We start from the raw sequence: 13,929 nt of genomic DNA, 5'->3' as shown, positions 1-13,929 counted from the left end.
ATTCTCAGATATGGGAGGAGAGAGGCTGCACAAGCCCATGGGTGGGCACAAAGTGTGGGAGGGAACAACCTAGGAGATAAGAGACAGCTGCTCATTTTGAGCTTAGTTTTGTACTGGCAGTAGGTTAAGTTAGCTGACGCAGCCAGGAAAGCCTGTAACTAAGATTTGGACCTGTGATCCATCAGCGCCTCCCTGTGGTCACATGCTACATAACACGGTAATTGCAACCTATCTATACCCTACTTTTTTTTACTACACTCTTGACTGTATACCTGTATATTGTTCTTGTAAATATATACCTGTATTACTTCTAGTGCGCCTTTTTGGCGATTAAATATAAAATTAATCTTGGGCTGCTCTTTTGTCTCGCTACACGAATCCCGTATGTCCACACACTCTGTTGGTTTATTATATGCTACCTGACCTGATATAAGCCTGCTGTCGGACGGGGCTTATTTCAAATAAGGAACTGGTGGCAGCAAACGGTACTGTATGAGATATATATATATATATACACACACACATATATATATATTACACACACATATATACACCCAGCCTGGACTGGTGACATATATCCCCCCCCCCCACTGGGAGTGCCTCAGTAACTCAAATAACTCATATCTATAAAGGAAGCCTTTCTGGCGACTATTTACCCTTGGTGCAGTTCCCTGACTGACCTGGGGCAAGTGGTGGCGCCAGAGCCGATCCCTGCTGGGGCCTTCTCTCCCCTCCCACGAGGTGATCGGAGTCGATACCCTCTTCCCCTGTGCAATCTGTCACGGTACCTGAAATCCATTGGGGGGGGGGGGTGCAAACATCCGTTTGACACGCTGTCATCTGCAGGACAGGGCAGCAAACAATGGCTCTGATCAGCAGCGAGATCATTATCACAGGTCAGAGAGCTGCGGTTCTCACACTGTCGTATGACAGCATAAGCCAGCAGCTGCGACCAGCGGTAAAAAGGTTACCTCTAGGAAAACGCGTTGGCTGATGAGAGTACTACTCCCAACAACGAGAGCAGGCGCCGCTGATTGGAGTATTCATCAGCCGGCACCTGTGCAATAAATAAATTTGCCCGGCTCTTCCCACTAGGGGTGGCAAGTGGAGTTGATGTCCGCTGTTTTATGGCTGCTGGTGATCAGTGGATTAGGAGTAAGGAGAGTATAATTTTGTATTTTTATTTCAAATAAAGGAGTCTGTCAAATAAAGGCTCTTACAATCTAACTTTGGGTTTGGCAATGGGGCGTCTTATAGACACCTTTTCATTACTAGACTGTGGGCTTGATGTCAGTGGCCATAAAACAGCTGACATCAACCCCACAACCATTACCTCACTTGCCTCTACACAAGGACAAGTAGGAAGAGCCAGGCAAAGTGCCAGAAAAAGTCTTCTTGGACGAATGCAGGCTGCTATTTTTTTAGGCTGGGCTCTTACCAGTCTGAGAATACCAGCCCCCAGCTGTTTGCTTTAGCTTGGCTGGTTGTTAAAATTGGGGGTGACCCAACGCCTTTTTAAAATTATTTAAGAAACGCGGCGTGGGACCCCTCTATTTTTGATAACCAACCATGATAAAGCTGATAGCTGAGGGTTGCAGCCCGCAGCTGTCAGTTTTGCCTGCACTAGTTATCAAAAATAGGAGAAGGCTGCGGGGGGGAAGCCGGAAGGTGAGAATATCACAATTTTTTATTTTAATACTTTTTTTTTAAAGGGATATGGTACCCAGGGCCTGGAGGAGAGTCTTTTCTCCTCCAGACCCTGGGTACCATCCGCACATTTTCCGCTTACTTTGCGCATGGTGGGCATAGCCACATGCGGAAAGTAAGCGGAACAATGCATTCCTATGTGTGCTGAATCCCCGCGATTCCGCAAAAAGAATGAGCATGCTGCGTATTTTTCCGCGATGCAATTCCGCCGTGGAATGTGTGGAATGCTATTGAATTCCAATGGGTTGCGGATTTTTAGCGTTTACGCGGCGAAAAAACGCGGTAAAAACGCTAAAAACCCGCAACGTGTGCACATAGCCTAAGTGTTCGGTACAGACTCGGAACTTTACTGTTTGAGTTCGCCCATCTCTACTGACCTACGGTGCTTGTTCCAACTCCACATCTCAGTTTTTCGTGCGAGTGTGCTGAGTTTGATGTTCAGATTTTCTGTACTGTATTAGATGTGGAAAATTCACGCATAGGGATTTTTAGTGTTATCCGCTGAGGAACCACACTAAAAATGAACATACTTCCCACATGACTATATCAATAAAGTTTTGTCAAAGCCAAATACCAGGAAGTATAAAAAAAATCCAAAAGCAGATTCAACATGACACACCAAAAGAGGACACAAAAAACAGCTTCAAGTGCAAAGAAAAAACACAAGTAACATAACAGGTGTACAAATTCACCAAATACCATACTCATTGTGGGAATGTAGCTCTAATGGATAGAGAAGAATATTTCTCTGATAAGTCATTACAAGGTGTCTATTTTGACTGTACTATTAATTTATGTAAAGTTTCTTGAAATTACAGTGGCTAACTGCTGATTAGCAACAGTCCTCAAAATGGTCCAGTAGCCATTAAAAGTGACAATTGTTCAGAGTGAACATAATGTGACCAGCCATACATTATCGCTATATGTGCAGAACAGAGCCAGGGGATTGATTATGCACAGATGACCCATACATAGAATGGTATGCATTATATAATGGTACATTACGTAGTACAGTGACTGTACATTACAACTAACACTCCAATCCCAGTGCCGGGTATTAACATGCGAGACTCGGCCATTTTTCTCATATGTGTGATCCTGGCCTTAAGGGCCCCTCTCACATAACGAGATCGCTGAAACGTCACAGATTTTGTGACGCAACAGTGATCTCGCTACGTGTGACACATAGCGGCAACCAGCCCCCCCGCTGGATATCGCTGATGTGCTCAAATATCCTGGGCCAATTTTTTGATCGTTGACGTCCCGCTTGCCGGCATGCATCACTGTGTTTGACGCCGACGAGCGACCTCTTTGGCGACGCAGAACTCATGGACGCAGGAGAGACTCGTCAGAATAGCTGCTGCGTGACAAGGTCCCAACAACCGCCGAGGTCGTTATACGGATCGCCGTATCGCTGCTGCGTCGTTGAGTATATCTGCCTGTTTGACAGCTTACTAGCGACCATGTAGCGACGCACCAGTGATCCTTACCAGGTTGTATCGTTGCCGGGATCGCTGGAGAGTCGCTTAGTATAACGGGGCCCATAGGCAGAGTCCCCACAATGAGTTTTTGACACTTTTTTGCCGCAGAGAAAAATGCAGTATCTTACAGTCCCCAAAGAAAGTGAATGAGATTTACAGAAATCTCATGCCCACTGTGCTATTTATCCCTCCTTCCTCTACACAGCGTAAATGACCTGCGGTGCAATTTTGAAATCTGCAATATGTCAATTTTTTTTGCGGTGAATAAGCATTTTGTGTGCAGTGCGCAGGCGCTGGGTCTCTCTGACCTTTCCTGGCGCCTGCGCACTGCAGTACTTTTCTCTGCCCTCAACAGGGCAACTTAAGTACGCCAGCACAGGAGCGATGAAGCTACAGGAGGGCGGCATCGTAAGATGGGAGGTGCCGGACCAAGACCTGCGACACCCCTTGGATGGGACCGCCCCCAGGTGAGTATAATAAAAGTTATTTCCTTGCAGGTCGGACCGGGGGCTTATTTACAACATTATAGAATGTTGTAGTTAAGCCCTGAAAGGCGGTGGCCGCATTTTATAGAGGACAAAAAAGGTGACAGGTTCGCTTTATGGTTAGATGCACAGACTACGCCTACAACTCCACGTGTTATTTCAGCAGAAAGGAACGAACTAACAAGTGGATAAAATGGATCAGTCATGCATTCTGCCCTAATGGGTAACATACAGGGTGGGACAGAAAACAACCTTGTGGTACAAGTGAGGCATGAAATGCCAACTATGATGTGTTTAATAGTCATGATTAAGGATTGACATCCGAAACACGCTGACTGAAGCATGTCTTTTCACCATGCAACAATAATGTACGTCTTATGGAATATATATATATTCAAACAATGTGAAAAACATATAGCCAGCTCACCATAAAGGAGTTCCTCTTGATGCAGTAATCGGTGTTCACCTGATGTTTTGCACGGATCCAGGCAGGGAGTATGCCCCAACAAATAGAAATATGAGAAAATTGGGATCCAGCAAAAGGATGAAAGTTCACCAGATTTATAAAAACTTCTTCTTTATTAATCCATAATGTCATAAAAAGTATGAGGAACTCCAATCAATTAGTAGCATTCCAGCAAGGGACTACATGTTTCAGAAAACTGCATGCAAAAACCTGCATAGATGTGAATGAAATATACTGCCTTGATGTGAATAGAATGAATGAATGGCCAAATACATATTACCTAAGCAGTGTGCACAGTGGAGTTAGGCATAGAGTAGGATGCTGCTTCCCCGCACCCCAACGCGCGTTTCGCCCATGCTTCTTATGCTTCTTCCTGGGGGTGTGTCTAGTTCTCCCACGTCACCCTTCTTATACACATCGCAGTCCAATGAACACACTGTGTTGTTTGGCCATTCATTCATCACATTTATTTTCATGCTTTGGGTCATTCTAACCTGCATACATGAGAGGCTGTGGTAGCGCTGTAGCAGCAATGGCTGCATATATTGCATATTGTGGGTGATTAGAATCCACATATGTGTAAGGCTATGGTGGTGTAGCAGCAGCAATAGCTGATTAATGAATAGTTATTTAATGGTGTGAATTGTGTGTTAGATTCTATTCAAATCAAGGCAGTATATTTCATTCACATCTATGCAGGTTTTTGCATGCAATTTTCTACAGCCATTTAGCCCTGTTGTATCTAATTAATGATACTAAGTATATTGTGGGGCATATTATGTGTGTAAAGCTATGGTGGTGTAGCAGCAGCAACAGCTGATTAATGGTGTGAATTATGTGTTAGATTCTATTCACATTAAGGCAGTAAATTTTATTCACATCTATGCAGGTTTTTGCATGCAATTTTCTGCAGCCATGTGTAAGGCTATGGCGGTGTAGCAGCAGCAACAGCGGATATTGTTATGCCCAAGTATATTGTTGGGCATATTATATTATTCAGGATACTGTAGTCATTTTCTTTAAATTTTGACTCATATAATTGAATTTGTATCCTTTTGCTGTTTCTCCTTCCTATAAGTGTTGGTTTGAGGCAATGGTTTTATGGTTGTCTGTCAATTAATGTTTAATAAAACATGTATTTGATGAAATGAGTGACACTCTTGGTTATTGGGTCACCTGACAGTGACATAACCTTTGTGATATATTTGTGCATTGAGAGTGTAGCCCGCTCCTTTGAAGGATAATGGGCTTGGGTATTGTGCTTACCAAATGTCTGGAACTGAGCAGGGAGCAGTACAATTCAATTATCTGGTCTCATCACTGACTGATAGTTATTACAATGACATGATCTGAATACTAAGTAGTACCTGTAGTCTTCTCTGCTATGTCTGATATTTTGACTCCAAAAACTGTCACAAAAAGACAACCTTTTTACGTGTGCCTTATTCAGCGCTAATGGGACCTCATACTGGAAATCCACAACGCAAGAAAACCCTATATAAGCCAGCATAATGCAGGTGAATTGGGCCGCGTTGCAAGCCGCAAGATACCGCGACCACCAAAAACAAGTCATGAAAAGTTAAACTGATTTTTTAAGAGTTGCTTTGGTCGGCATCTTTCAGGTCACAATAGGACCCCAATTACCTGCATGAAAGGAGCAAACTGGGGACATCAATGATAACATCATGGGCTGTTATCAGTACATCACCGATATGGGTGATCTCTACACGGGGACTGCACTGACTGGGCGCCTTTACTGAAATGTTTGTGTATGTGAATAGTTCTCATCCATGTACAAATGCTGCGTCTACATCAAAACGCAGGGCGATACGTGTAACGGAAAGATAGGGTTTTTCTTTCATCATGTTATATGATAATTTGAGGATTAAAAAGGCTTTTTCCGAGGGAACAAAAAAATTTGGTCAAAGACATAAAATATTTTTTAAACCTATATGCCCCTGTTCTAGTCCCCAACACTCCATGTTCTCTGCCGTGATGAAATGCTATAAATCCACATGACCGCTGCAGCCAATCACTGGCCGCATGTGTATGGTACGAGACCACTAAGGCCTTATTTATGGGAGTATATGTAGGACGCCAACACTGCAGCGGCAAAGAGTGACCAAAGATTTAACAGGAGAGCTTAAGATTTTTTTTTGTTATTTTATAAAATTCTCTACCTCGGATGAAATGTTTTGTTATCTTTGGAAAGCAAAAGTTCAATTTTGGAAGCAAACATTGTTCACTGGACAAACATTAAAACGGGTTTTTGTTTGACCATTTTTTGTCTAAACTAGACCTAGAAAATTAGAGAGATTAAGTTTAGCCAATAGTATAGTCCCAAGCATCTCGCAAAAAAAGCTCATCTAAGAATAAAATGGAATATGAAGCCTTGCTTGCTTACACTGCACACAAGACCGGCTAGACCTGTTCCATCTGCATCATACAGAGAGAACCACTGCACGCCACAAGAGGTCTGAGGAGAAGGCCACAGCCTGACAACACAACTGACAAATGTTGCACAAATTCAAGCATCGCAGACTAGGCGCATAACAAGTAATGTCCTCCATTACATCAAAATGGGGACTGACGGGAAACCTTGAAATGAATCATAGAATCGTAGATTTGGAAGGGACCTCCTGGGCCATCTGGTCCAACCTCAGTCAGATGTCTGTCCAGCCTCTGTTTGAAGACTTCCATTGAAGGAGAACTCACCACTTCTCGTGGCAGCCTGTTCCACTCATTGATCACTCTAACTGTCAAAAAGTTTTTTCTAATATCTAATCTGTGTCTCCTCCCATTCAGTTTCATCCCATTGCTTCTAGTCTTTCCTTGTGCAAATGAGAATAAAGTTGATCCTTCTACAATGTGAAGACCAAGATTTCACACTTGTCGCAGATCAACCTGACATTGGTAAAGAACTTTTAAACTTTATGCAGAGTAATGGAGCCTGTCAGCAAGATTGTGCTCAGTAACCTACAGGCACTGTCAGGTCGGCGTCGTTATACTGATTACATTGATACCTGGGGTGATGAAATCCGTCTTGTGGTTGTTGTTTAATGTTGCTTATTTTCAGTTTTGAGTTAATGATATGTTCGTGCTTCGGGGCAGCTTGTGAGGTTCTTTATATGCTGCTCTGATTAGGTATTCACCAATATGGCTTCTGATGAATATGGTTTGATCGCCGATAGCTGCTACTGCGCCATCTTGGAGAAGGAAATTTTATTTTTCTCTATACCGATAGCTGCTACTGTGCAGGCGCTCCCGACGCCATTTTCAAACTGATATATATTTATGAACTTAAGGATAACTGGAAATAAATTAACTACAAACACATTACATATGCGATCATGCTGGACCTGCCTGCAGAAGGGGGATTTTTTTTTTCTCATGAATATCTACCGTATCTCTTTTGGAGTATAAGCCGAGTTTTCCTGCACATTTTTGCGTGTGCTGAAAATGCCCCCCTCTGCTTATACTCGAGTAAAGGTCCAGAACGTGGAGGAGGAGTGGCAGCGGTGGAGCAGCAGGTGACAGGAGGCAGGAGCCGGCTGCTGCGGCGAACTCCTGTGCCCATTGCTAAAGAAATGAATATTCACTGCGCTGGCAGTGAGTATTTCTCTGTAATAGCGGGCAAGTGTCAGCCACAGCCTCTGACTTACTGCAGCGTCTGGGCGATCAGGTGTGCCTGCTACTTGGGAGTGGAGAGAAGTGAATATTCATTTCTCTTAAAGTAGCGGGCACCTGTGCCTGCCCGGTGGCTGTGAAAGACACTGTGTGACCCTACTTAATAGTAATGAATAGAGCGGGGGGAGCGGTGAGTATTATGGCAGCTGTGCTCTGCTTGTAAGCAGCGCATGACTCCCTCGCAGCAGCTGGCACCACAACAAGACACTGCGAGGGAGCGCAGGAAGGTAAGTATAATTTTTTTTTTTTTTTGATGAGGGCTAAGCATACAAGGATAAAAGATGAAGGGGCCATGCATACTCGGCTTATACTCGAGTCAGTAAGTTTTCCCAGTTTTTTGTGGTAAAACGAGGTGCCTCAGTTTCTACTCAAGTATATACGGCAATATTCATTATGGAAAATAGGGGGCAGGGCACTGAGGTGAATAACTAATCAAGAGCACCACATGAAAACCCCACCCACAAACACAGGCCACTTGAAAGCATGAGCATCTCTTATCAACTCAAAAACGAAAAGATTAAACAACCAACCACAAGACGATTTCATCAACCAAGGTGTCATTGTAATCAGTATAACGGCGCTGACCTGACATTGTCTGTAGGTTACTGTGCACAATCCTGCTGACAGGGTCACTAAGTTTTAAGGACCTTGTGGGTGGTCCGACGCCAGGTAAGTGCACTAGCTAATGTCATTAAGCCCTCAAAAGGTGCCAGCCTCGTGACATCCTATCTGGATCTGAAAACCTGCACATGCAATGCGCTCTCCCAGTCAGCAGTGGGTGTCATCCTTAGTGACCTACCCACAAATTATTGGCAACCTCAATTAGATAAAAATACATGATTTTCTGAACTATGGCATGTCATCCTCCACCTGAATTATATTACTATAGAGAACTCTAATCATACACATAAAAATACATGGGATCTTGATAAATGTACTAGCTAGTTCTGGTTTAGTTTAGATAAAGCTTTAATATTGGTTGGTTAACTTTTTTGGTAAATTTAATAGTATAACGTAATAAAGCAAATCATCCCAATAAACCCGCAGTAACATGCTTCTTTATTATAGCTTTTTATGTGCATTTCCTCCATCCAAAGCAAAAGCTCGCCTGTACCAACAGATGCCAGTATGCCCTCCAACAATGCCATTGTGTCTCATGGTTACATCTGTCGCACCATTGCTTTACTGGACTCCTCAATGGCACCTAGTGACGCAGGGATACTGGTACATGGGATGTGACAACTGGGAGATCTGCAGATGCTGAGAGCCAAGTGCTACAGAAACAAAGAAACAGCTCAATGTCATTTGACAACTTGGCAGAAAGATGATATCATAACAGTCTGCCCGGTCCGTGCTGTAACCTCTCATTTTAGGCGTTACATTTATTTTTTTTTCCCAGAGACATATACAGTTGTGAAAAAAAGTATTTGATTCTTCCTTATTTCCCATTCTTTCGCATGTTTGTTAAACAAATGTTTAAGATCACCAAGTAAATTTAAAGGGAATCTGTCGGCAGTTTTGGACGATCTAAAGCCCCAGTCACATATAGCGATCTCGCTAGCGAGATCGCTGCTGAGTCACAATTTTTGCGACGCAACAGCGATCTCACCAGCGAGATTGCTGTGTGTGACACTGACCAGCGACCGCCCCCCCCCTGCCGGTTATGGCTGATCATCCTGGAATAGCCAGGACATTTTTTTGATCGCTGCGTGTGACAGGCGGGAGACCAGCGATCAGCGCGCTGGTAACTAGGGTAAACGCAGGGTTTCTAAGCAGCGCGCGTCACTTAGAAACCCGATGTGTACCTTAGTTACCAGCTCCCTGCATCAGAGCACTGGTAACTAACGTACACAGCAACGCCGCGCGCTCGGCGTCACTGGTGAAGCTGCCTGTTTGACAGCTCACCAGCAATCATGCAGCAACTCACCAGCGATCCTGACACGTTGATATCGTTGTCGGGATCGCTGGTGAGTCGCTATGTGTGATGGGGCCCTAAGACGAGGCCACTGCCTTTCAGGGCTTATTTACGGCATTCTATAATGCAGTAGATAAGCCCCCAGTCTGACCTGAAAGATAAGAAAAATAAGCATCTCAATCGTATTAAGGTCAGGACTTTGACCAGGCCACTCCAAAGTCTTAATTTTATTTTTCTTAAGCCATTCAGAAGTGGACTTGCTTGGAAGTTTTGGATCATCAAAACCCAAGTGCGCTTCAACTTGTGGTCACGAACAGATGGCCGGACATTCTCCTTCAGGATTTTTTGGTAGACAGCAGAATTCATAGTTCCATTTACTACAGCAAGTCTTCCAGGTCCTGAAGCAGTCAAGCAACCCCAGACCATTACACTACGACCATATTTTACTATTGGTATGATGTTCCTTTTCTGAACTGCCGTGTTACTTCTACACCAGATGTAAAAGGGACAAACTTTCCAAAAACCAGGGCTTTGAAGTCTTAGTTGGGGTCCATTTTGGTGGAGTCAAAGTCAGTATAAGATGGACCAACTCAGAATCCTAAAATATATAATAAATTGGTAGAGTAGTACATATCAGGATGTGATGTAAATAATAATTTGGGAAACTTATGAAAGGTATTATAAAGGTCCGTTCATAATAGACAAGGTCCTCACACTGCAGATCTACCCGAGTTGTCCCGGATGATCACCAACGCCTCGCTTTATCCAGGACTAATTGTTTCATAGGGACATTACAAGGATTTCCTTTTAATCCTACTGATGACAACAGCTATTGTGTGGCACTGGCAGGCACAAAAGCAGCTCCACCGAGGGTCTCTGGGTACAGCATGCTATCCTGGGGGAACACTGCAGTCGTACATACATTTGGGAGGGTTTAAAGTGAAATTAAAATTTAAACAAATAGACAATAGATGTTCCTCTTGGACACCGTCAGACCAGACTTTACTTTGAGGCCCATTATCAGGCCACGTTCACAAAGTCAGGATTTTACCTCAGTATTTGTAAGCCAAGATTGGGAGTGGCACAATCAGAGGAAAAGTGTAATAGAAACACGTCACCACTTCTGGATTCATCACCCACTCCTGGTTTTGGCTTACAAATACTGAGGTAAAAAAAATCACCAAGTACTGAATGTACAAAAGTGATCATGTAGATTTTTTTCGGAGACCCATAGATCTGCACCGGGGAGCTTTATCTGCGACTCGGATTAAAAAGTCTCCGTGGCTAACATGTGAGTGAGGCCAAAGTCACACTTTACTCGCTCTTACACGGTCAGGTAGCTTCTAATATAGAATGTAGGATTGTGTGTACAGGCCGTTACATGTCCTGTTCTTGACAGGACTGTGTGGTATTATATGGAGGGCGGGGGACGAGGGTACATCAGGAGCACTGCCATCATTTGTCTCTCCAGTCTTTGATGAACACACACACAGATAAACATGAGGGAGACACCTTTTGGGTCCCCTTCTAGCTCCGTCCTCTATGGCCCCTGCCAGTTATACACAGGGGCGGACAAATCATTGGTGCCATCTATTTAGCCGCTCATATACACACACACATATATATATATCACGCACACAGTGTCTGATGAAATGTGTATTTTCATGTGAGATTATATATATATATATAAATTTTTTTTTTTTTTTTACACACGAACATACATATTTCATCACACACAGCGCGCGCGCGCGTGTGTGTGTGTGTGTGTGTATACACACACACACACTATTATACAGGAAAACAGGCGATGACTAACAACAGATTCAATGTCATCAAATGTCGATGCCAGTCACCCCCAATGCTCCGTGATGCCAGTCACCCCCAATGCTCCGTGATGCCAGTCACCCCCAATGCTCCGTGATGCCAGTCACCCCCAATGCTCCGTGATGCCAGTCACCCCCCATGCTCCGTGCTGCCAGTCACCCCCCATGCTCCGTGATGCCAGTCACCCCCCATGCTCCGTGATGCCAGTCACCCCCCATGCTCCGTGATGCCAGTCACCCCCCATGCTCCGTGATGCCAGTCACCCCCCATGCTCCGTGATGCCAGTCACCCCCCATGCTCCGTGATGCCAGTCACCCCCCATGCTCCGTGCTGCCAGTCACCCCCCATGCTCCGTGCTGCCAGTCACCCCCCATGCTCCGTGCTGCCAGTCACCCCCCATGCTCCGTGATGCCAGTCACCCCCCATGCTCCGTGATGCCAGTCACCCCCCATGCTCCGTGATGCCAGTCACCCCCCATGCTCCGTGATGCCAGTCACCCCCCATGCTCCGTGATGCCAGTCACCCCCAATGCTCCGTGATGCCAGTCACCCCCCATTCTCCGTGATGCCCGCGTCACCTCCATCCCCCGTGGTGCCAGCTCGCCCACGATACATTATGGTGCACAGGACAATAAACACGAGTCCACCAGCCATCATGACACAGAAGTAATGCACGCAGCACGTCCTATACATGACAGGGGTCGTGCTCGGCCCCGCGCCCGCCGCGCACACGGAGGACTCACCCGGGTCTAGCAGGTCGCAGCCGTGTAGATTGTCATTTACACGCCGCGTCCCTCAGTCCCGTTATGTATCCAGCTTCTCCTCCGTCTCCCGGATCTACCCACGTCCTCGTATCGCGAGATCTCCCAGCGTCCCTGCGTGGGTTTTGTACGTGATGGAAGTGTCAATAAAGTGAGTGCAGGGATACTCCGTCTAGGAGCGGTCTCTGCTGCCTTGTAGTCCGCGGATGAAGACTCTCTCTCTAGCTCACAGTGGGTGTGGCTAAATCACCAGGGCGTGACCTGATCATGCCAACAACTGAAGGACAGCAGCCCTACAGAAGTGACGCAGTGCCCGGCTCTTCAGGTCACTGATAGCCCCAGTGGTGGAGGAGAGCAGTGACATCACTATTCCTGTTGTGTGTGGTGAAAATGCAGTTTATAGTCATGGCCATTGGGGGCGCTATTATACCTGTAAGGCCACATTCACACTATCAGTATTTGGTCAGTATTTTCCATCAGTATCTGTAAGCCAAAGCCAGGAGTGGTGACAGGATTCTATTATACTTTTCCTCTCGTTCTTCCACACCTGGGTTTGGCTTATTGGTTTAATATACTGAGGTAAAATGCTGAACATGTGACCGTGGCCTAAGGCTAAGTCCACACGGTGCTTGTCCTCGCTGTGGGCATATGTGCCCAGGACATACAAGTCAGACGGCGACCACAGTCTGGATGAACATCATGCGGTTGGTGGCTGCGGGCACAGAATTTCCTATGTAAAATTGCCAGTGTGCACATGCTCTTACACACCAGCTTATAGTCCAGCTCATTTCTTAGGCCGGGGTCACACCAACGCAAAATACACTCCGTAGTTTACATGCGTAATACGGATGAATGGTCCCTAAACAGTGCTCCGTATGTCATCCGTAATAAAGGTGTGGTCGCGTATTTTGCGCATGTCAGCATCCGTATGTAATCCGTATGGCATCCGTATGGTGAGATTTTCTCGCAGGCTTGCAAAATGGACATATAATGGAGCCTTATGACAGGGTTTCTAACAGAAACCAAAGATTAGATATAGACACATATTATATGTATATATATATATATATATTTTCTATGTATGTATTCTATGTGTATATATCTATTCTTTCGTTTCTTTATTAAAACTGTCAGTGTGAGTTTACTGTATAGCGCACTGAATTGCCGGCTTTTCTAAAAGACACCTGGTGCGTATTTCTCGCAAGTCACATGTGTGGTCTGTGTGTAATCCGTATGTTTTGCGTACCCATAGACTTGCATTGGCGTATTACAGGCGTAGTACGCTGACAATCGCAGCATGCTGTGATTGGCACGGAGCGTAGGATACGGATGAGAAATATACAGCTGATGGGAGCAAACCCATAGAGAATCATTTGTCCATGTGTAATGCGTGCTTTTAACGCCTCTCACTCGTCCGTATTCCTCGCCAGTGTGACCCCGGCCTTACTATTTACTTGCTGTAAGGTGTTGTGATAAACACTCCGGGATCGCCTTTGCTGGGGTCAAAGGTCACGTGCGTTCAGCATGAAACTCAGGCGCAGAGCTGGGATTCGTGTATAACTGACCCTGGGTCAGGTTTATTAACGGTGAAAGCAATGCAAAAG

General features: G+C 45.1%; 1 protein-coding gene across 3 annotated transcripts in view; it reads right to left on the bottom strand.

Annotated features, from left to right (window-relative positions):
- SCAMP5 (secretory carrier membrane protein 5) overlaps positions 1 to 12,648 on the bottom strand; it is an 83,469-nt gene extending 70,821 nt beyond the window's left edge. Inside the window, exons 1-2 of one of the 3 annotated variants that reach the window (XM_073579574.1) lie at positions 12,308 to 12,648; positions 4,101 to 4,139 (exon numbers count right to left, since the gene is read on the bottom strand). The gene's annotated coding sequence lies outside the window, so the exon portion shown is untranslated. The remainder of the gene's footprint in view (positions 1 to 4,100; positions 4,140 to 12,307) is intronic. The other 2 variants (XM_073579573.1, XM_073579572.1) reach the window with 2 other exon arrangements.
- Between the last annotated feature and the right edge of the window lie 1,281 nt (positions 12,649 to 13,929).

The sequence above is a fragment of the Dendrobates tinctorius genome, unplaced genomic scaffold, assembly GCF_039654945.1.
Source record: "Dendrobates tinctorius isolate UK_male_01 unplaced genomic scaffold, ASM3965494v1 ptg000062l, whole genome shotgun sequence".
Classification (NCBI taxonomy): Eukaryota; Metazoa; Chordata; class Amphibia; order Anura; family Dendrobatidae; genus Dendrobates; species Dendrobates tinctorius.
Note: the sequence above shows the minus strand (reverse complement) of the source record. Positions and strands in the feature narration are given on the sequence as shown.